Source organism: Bufo gargarizans, chromosome 8 (genome assembly GCF_014858855.1).
Source record: "Bufo gargarizans isolate SCDJY-AF-19 chromosome 8, ASM1485885v1, whole genome shotgun sequence".
In the NCBI taxonomy this organism is placed as follows: Eukaryota; Metazoa; Chordata; class Amphibia; order Anura; family Bufonidae; genus Bufo; species Bufo gargarizans.
This window is the reverse complement of record NC_058087.1, coordinates 182,390,230-182,397,883: the sequence shown is the minus strand read 5'-3', so window position 1 is coordinate 182,397,883 and position 7,654 is coordinate 182,390,230. Positions and strand designations below refer to the sequence as shown.

The 7,654-nt window shown below is 41.4% G+C and overlaps 1 long non-coding RNA gene across 1 annotated transcript; it reads left to right on the top strand.

Moving 5' to 3' along the window:
* The first annotated feature begins 987 nt into the window (after nucleotides 1-987).
* LOC122945143 lies at nucleotides 988-2,381 on the top strand. Its single transcript, XR_006391095.1, has 3 exons — nucleotides 988-1,049; nucleotides 1,234-1,293; nucleotides 2,271-2,381. It is a non-coding gene; the product is annotated as an uncharacterized LOC122945143 (long non-coding RNA).
* Nucleotides 2,382-7,654: the final 5,273 nt, after the last annotated feature.

Here is a 7,654-nt window from a genome sequence, read left to right as displayed (position 1 = left end):
AAAAAAAGTGAAATTTTTAAATTGTATCTCTATTTTCCATAAATTCTTGTGAAAATTCTTGAGGGGTGTAGTTTCTATAATGGGGTCATTTTTGGGTGGTTTCTATTATGTAAGCCTCACAAAGTGACTTCAGACCTGAACTGGTCCTTAAAAAGTTGGTTTTTAAAAAGATTTACTTCTAAACTTCTAAGCCTTGTAACGTCCCCCAAAAATAAAATGTTATTCCCAAAATGATCCTAACATGAAGTAGACATATGAGGAATGTAAAGTAATAACTATTTTTGTAGGTATTACTATGTATTATAGAAGTAGAGAAATTGAAACTTGGAAATTTTGGGCAAATTTTGTATTTTTTTATAAATAAAAATGATTTATTTATTTTACTCCATTTTACCAGTGTCATGAAGTACAATATGTGACGAAAAAACAATCTCAGAACGGCCTGGATAAGTCAAAGCGTTTTAAAGTTATCACCACTTAAAGTGACACTGGTCAGATTTGCAAAAAATGGCCTGGTCCTTAAGGTGAAATAAGGCTGTGTCCTTAAGGAGTTAAAATGACTGGTAACCCTCAGGGAATACAGGTGGACTGTCATGTGGACATTGCTAACTCTTGTGTGATAATCCAAATAGATACAATTCTGCTACCTGCAGCTGCCACTAGGGGGAGCTCTGCAACTAACTGCATACTGAGTTATTATAGAGTTCAATGTATCAACAGTATGCGAACAGTAGTCCAGAGACCACAGAGGAGAACAAACTTGTGGTATGGCATCCAGCCATTACAACAATTCCTAAGAAAGCTGGGTGACAACCAATAGAGCCTGTCCCAAAGAGGTTGTCACCCTGCTTTTTCAGGGAGCAGAGTTTCCTACTGACTCTGCTGAGAATGCGGCGTATCACTAAGAAGAGTTACTGTTCAGGACTCTGAGGAAGTTGGGTGACAGCACCTAAGGAAGACATGTTAGTTGTCAGACGATGATGACATCAAAAACTCCAATCAAACGAAAATACAACAATCTGGATGACTCCAAAAATGGGGAACTAAAGGTAATTAACCTTTCGGATATAACCTTTTCTGATCCCCAACTGGAACTGCTGTCTTTTGGACTATCCTTTAGTCCTGTGTCTGTATATGACAACTTCACTGCAATCAAGGATACGTTCCTGTTTGCAAGGAAGTTGGTCTACAGAAAACACTTTTCTAAAACGTGTTCAAATGATATCTTTACAGCCCCGGAGGAATTGGAGGCGCTTCGAACACTAGAGGAACTACTGATGGAGCAGGAAGGAGGTGAGTCGAAATTTCCGCCCTTCACTCGTGGCCGGTCTGTCACATTTCCACCCTTGTCTCTGAGCCCGGCAATTGAAACGTTTGTAAAAATGGTGGTGAAGGACCTATTTATCCTTCCCACGAAACGTTCATATGACAACTTGAATCAATCTCAGAGAGTGGCTTTAAAACAATTAAAAGCAATGAAGAAGGTGGTATTTAAGCCGGCGGACAAGGGTGGAAATGTGGTGGTCTGGCCTATCGAGATGTATGAGGCGGAGGCCCATCGTCAATTACGTGACACCGCCTGCTACCGCAGATTGACCTCTAATCCTACCAATGACTATCAAATGCAGATACAGGCCGTTCTGCTGACAGCGGTGGAGTCATCAATCATTAACAGGACTGTATACAATGGCTTGGTGGTGAAGCATCCAATAACCCCCACACTGTATCTACTACCGAAGGTGCATAAATCTTCAACGAGACCTCCGGGTAGACCGATAGTGTCGGGGTGTGGTGGGCTTAGCGAACCCATTTGTCGTTTTTTGGATTTCTACCTCAAGCCATGTGTCCAATGTCTTCCATCTTATGTACGTGACTCCACCGATGTGTTGAAGCGGTTGGAGAATGTCCATATGGAAGATGATATGTACCTCGTGACATGCGATGTAGAATCGCTGTATACCTGTATCCAGCATGAACTTGGCTTGAAGGCCTCCAGTTTCTTTTTGCGGACAAGGAATCTATCGCCGGAACTGGTGGAGTTCATACTAGTTCTGTTGGATTTTGTACTCACACATAATCATTTCCTTTTCAAAGACCGACACTATCTCCAATTACGAGGTGTGGCGATGGGGGCGACTTGTGCGCCCTCATACGCTAACCTATTTTTGGGTCTTTGGGAACGTGAATACGTACAACAGATCATGGATGGGGCGGATGGACAGGTTATATCCTGGATCCGCTTTATAGATGATATTTTGTTTGTTTGGCAGGGATCCAGGACGGCACTTGATTTATTTTTGGTACAACTTAACGCGAATGATTGGAATATAAGACTGACCCAAACCATCTCCCAAAGTCAAATGACATTTTTGGATATCAACATCAAGACGACCACGGATGGCACTCTATCAACGGCAATTCATCGCAAGGATACTGCTGTAAACGCTTTGTTACACGCATCGTCCTTTCATCCACAACATCAAAAACGATCTATACCGATTGGTCAGTTTCTAAGAGCCAAAAGATTATGCACTACAACAGAGGACTTTGAAAAGGAATCAACTCAGCTTCGACAACGTTTTGTACAAAGAGGATACCACCCTGTGGTTATTGAACGGGGGTACCAGCGAGCTGTCAATACATCACGACAGACTCTCCTCACAACAAAGCCTAAAAAAGTCCATAATGCAGCGGTGGATGAGGCTCGACCAGTCTGTATGATCACGGATTACAGTCCACAATGGAATAACATCAGAAAAACGTTTGTAAAATATTGGCCTGTATTACAAAGTGATCATGTCCTAAATTCGGTACTTACCTCGGCCCCCACTCTGGTCTCTAGACGCAGCAGGAATCTTAGTGACATTCTGGTATCCAGCCATTATGTCCCACCTAACAACCAGGAATTCCTGTTTCAGTCTAGGGGACCAAAGTGGGGCTCGACACCGTGCGGACATTGTAGCATCTGTAAGGCTATGGTAAAAAGTGTGTCATTTAGTGATTCATCTGGTAAAGATGTATACAAAATTGTGCACTTTATCAACTGTAGCACCTGTGGCGTCATCTATTACGCAACATGTCCATGTGGGTTAATCTACATAGGCATGACGACACGTGAATTGCGTATACGCCTTCAGGAACATCAGAGTGATATTCGGATGGCGTCAAAGGTGCCAGCTGATGATAGGGAACGAATATTGAAACTCAAACCAGTTGCACGACACTTTCGGTTGAAACACAATAATCGATGGCAGGACCTGAGGGTTCGTGGCATCGATAGGGTAAATCTAGGATCTCGAGGAGGCGATCTCTTCAGACGACTTGAACAAGTGGAAAGTAAATGGATAATTAAACTGCAAACCCAGGTGCCATATGGGTTGAATGACAAGGTGCCTTTTGCATCTTTCTTGTGATGCCTCCTCCTTGAATCTCCGTGATCTGTCCAGGTTTCTTTTTGTTTATGTGTATGGCGATGATTGTAGGGCACTCATCAATGGGTGCTGGATAGGATGGGTGATTTTTCTATGCATATAGAGGCTCGGGGTGTGAGAATTGGCCGCATGATACCTTTAGTGTGACTGGGGATGTGATCAGTCTGAACATCGGCTATATCGGTGTACAGGTGATTGGTGCTTGGATAGGGGTGTATGCGAAATACTCACGGCTTGGCAGGGCATATCCTCATTTGTTCTTTCCTTATGTTTGAACAATTTGGGATACTTATATATAATTTTGATTCACGGCATATAGCCAATTATATGTAATGGTGACACTTTAGTTACTATTAACATGTAGAATTGACGTAACTTATATTGGTATTCATTCACTTTATTTTGTTTCTTGTCTTATACATTTAACAATCCTCTTTTTCAGCACTTCACTTTGCACTATGAGGCTTCTGATTTGGGAGACCTTATTACTACTTACTCCTACCATGGCTAATTATGTATGTCAGAAAAAGAGGTCGATAGGAATAATAACGCCTAATATCCTCCTAATTTGTAGTTTAAGGCCCCCCACTTCAGTCCGAGTGACAACATTGTTTTGGTCAAATTATGGCCTTAGTATATTGTAAAACTAATTATTATGACAATTAGCTTGTAATTTTTTGTCTTCATATATAATAATTTTTCATCACTTGTTTTTCACAGCATTTGGCATAGGCCTGGTCCTTGCCCTCTCCTGCGCATGCGTCACCACCATAGTATAACATATCGAACTAAATGTTACTCGATGTGTATGACTATTGTGGTCAGATGTACAATATCTGTTTAGTGCAAGTGCACTTCGGGTATTGTCGCCTGACAAACATATATATATATATATATGCATATACATTGAAGTTGAATTGAGATGAGGTTCTGTGCACGTGTATATACACATTGATAGACTGACAAATATTGGATGTGGATTGTCAGTATATATGTGTTCATGCCTCAGGATAACAACTGTGCCTGTTATAGTAACAACTGTGCCTATTATGGTGTATATATGATAAGATGTCATTATTTCATGTAAAACAATCTGATTTTCTGATATATCTGTATGGTATGTCATGTGCCCTTATCTAATATGGCGGAATAGGGAAGTTTGGTGATCTGCGCATGCGCCGCATTCGTGTGCCGCCGGCCGCTCCAGAGTGACGCGTGTCGCACAGGATGTGTGTGACTGCCTTCCTCTGGACCGGCGCGGCGTCACCGGATGTGGTGGCATGCGGCTGAGGGGCCAGGCTCCAGCAAAGTCCGCCATGTGATAATACCCAGGTGAGCCCCAAATGCAATTAAACACTAGTCCAACAACCAATCAAATGTATCCACCTGACCTATTTATGGATGACCCTCCTCTTTGCCAACCAATACCCCTTGAAAAAGCTGTACGCGAAACGTGCGTTGGGGAGTGGACCGGTGGTATTGCTGCACGATACAATTGAATCAATTGGTCAGTATATACAATAGTTTCCATCATGTGTCAAATACAATTGTGATTTTTGGTATTGCCCTAATCTTGATAACTTTTGGTGTATACATTTACACCGGCTTGTGGCAAATTTTGACACATATATACATGTGGATATTTGTGGTGTCTAATAGCTACAGCTTTTGGATACTACATGTCCACTACTTATGACCTTTTGGGTACAATTATGCACTCGCACTTTACCTTAGATATATGTATTGGCAGCCCACCATCGGTTCACTTGGTTTTTAACATGTATTGTAACCTGTATGTATTGTCTTATTTGTGACCAGTGCTGATCATGTGTCTTTTGTGATTTTCTTAATAAAATTGAGTATTTTTGTACTATTGTAGTATATATTTTTTCTAAATTAAATTATATTTACTTACCTTACTCCTTCAATCGGTTATACATGTTAGTTGTCAGTCAACTTTTTAAGATTCCTTAAAGGGGTTATCTTAACGGAGATTGGTGGCCTATCGCTACCATACCATGGGGACTATGCGTGGCCGCCTTCCATTCATTTCTATAGGAATTACGAAAATAGCTGAGCGCTTCAGAACTCTCATAGAAATGAACTTTAATAAAATTATCGACGGCGGGGCTCACACTGCACAATGGATGTTGTTGGGTGCGCTATCCGTTTGGGAACCCCAAAACCCAAACAATCGAAAAAGGGAATATATAGATAAATAAGATAGGCACTCCACCTTCTGGTTAGTATGTAGAACCCACAAATTTATTTAGATAAAAGGATAATAAGGTAAAAAAAAAAACTTAAAATATATATATACAATGAGACATTGACACAGTGAGAGGTTTTGTCTGGGAAAACAGGCATTTTCCTCCCAGCATGCGCTGCTGAGCTGATTTACAGCCAGGCGAGGTCAAATACTGGACCGGATTTTAAGTGCCGGTCTGGGTTTTGGCAGCACCTGGCTGTCCTTAAATAGGCAGCTGGGCTTAGAAGCCAGGTCTCTGTGTTGGGATCGGGGAGCCTTGTGTCTGGACGAAGGTTTGCTACCTGTTTGGCATTAAGTCTATGCGGTCTTTAGGCAGTTATCTGCAGAATCCGTCCTTTCCGTTCTCCTGCTCCTCAACGGAGCCGGAGAACAGAAAGGAGAAACGGTGATGTGAACGAGGCCTTATACTGTTCCTTCATTTTAAAAAACTGGACTGGAGTACTTTAATCAAATGGATACATAAAACCTGTAGATGGATCGGGCTCCTATTTCACTCTTTCACAGTATTTCTCAACTTATACTTTTTATTACTATATAACAAGCATGTGCAGCATTATATAGTTACAAATCATGAGAACAAATATACATTTTATATCATTTTCTGCATCTGCGATATTGATGCGTTTTTGCAGCATTTTTTTCTTACATATGCGTTTTTTTGGGGGTGTTTTCCTTTCATTGCTCCCACCGATATGATTTCAGGTGCAGTACAGGGGCAAAATACAAGTTCGGAATTCAAATGTCCGTGTTTATTTACACATAAGGTCAAACCAAAAACACTCTTTGCAGGGTTGGTGTTTGTTCACACCGAGTAGAAAGTTTGTGCATAACAAAAAAAAATGTCACCTTGTCGGCGGTTCTGCCTCCAGCAGTCTAAATGCAGGCTTTAGGTGGCCTGCTCTCCCAACACACGGGTCTCAGCTTTTCAGCCAAGCACAGGGCTCAGATCAGCTTTCAGACAATACAAAGCCCATATTTCTAGCTGGTACCAAACCCGAGATATAAGCAGCTAAAGCAGCCCCTCCCCCTCCCTGTCAGTCTGATAGAGAATGAGGGACAGTAGGCTATTAAGAGGTTAAAAGAAATGCTTAATGATTTAATGTAATTGCAGGGCTTGTCTCTGGTTAGCTGTATGTGGGGATACACACTGCTCTGGCTACTGTGGGAAGTTATCTGCATTCTGATTGGTCCTGCTAGTGCATAGAGATGTCGCGAACATAAAATTTTCCGTTCGCCTTCACAGTGACAGACCAAACGCTGATACACCAAACTGAATTGATTTTAGGAACCGGGAGATGGAAAAAGCAGCTTGGTCGGTCCTCTTACTCCCAAGTTGGGGCACTGCGCGTGCACGGAGCAATGTGCTGTGACATGAGTGGTGTCTTAACTAGTACTATTCCTATCAGTTTAATCCCTGTTACGTCCCCTATCCGGGGACATATGTTGAATTGATTAACCATTGTCGAATTAACGAACCATTACGGCATCCTGGAATAATTTAGTTCTGAGCTTTGTACTTGCTTTGTATTGGAATTGATGGGGGTTTTTTAATTGTCTGCATTATTTCTAATAAACTATTAAGAGACTTTATTATGATTTTTTTATTTTATGTATTAAAAACCCACCCATACAACTTAAAAAAAAATAATGAAAATTAATGTTTTTTCTATGAAACATTATCCAGCCGATCGCTTTTGGTCTGATCATAATGAAGCAACGGCCTTATCATCTGGGGTGTGGCAACATTGCCAACACACTCATAGAGGTGGTCGCTTCATTGTGATACGCAAGCCCCTTCACCACAACAAGGTAACGATCACGAAGGGGAATTGACATTTGTATGTGCCTTTTTTTTTGTTTGTTTTGTTTTTGCATCCACAGTGCAGCACCAGAAAAAATAAATTGACTTTTTTTTATCTGCAAGGTATTGTGACACCCTGTAACGGTATGAGTG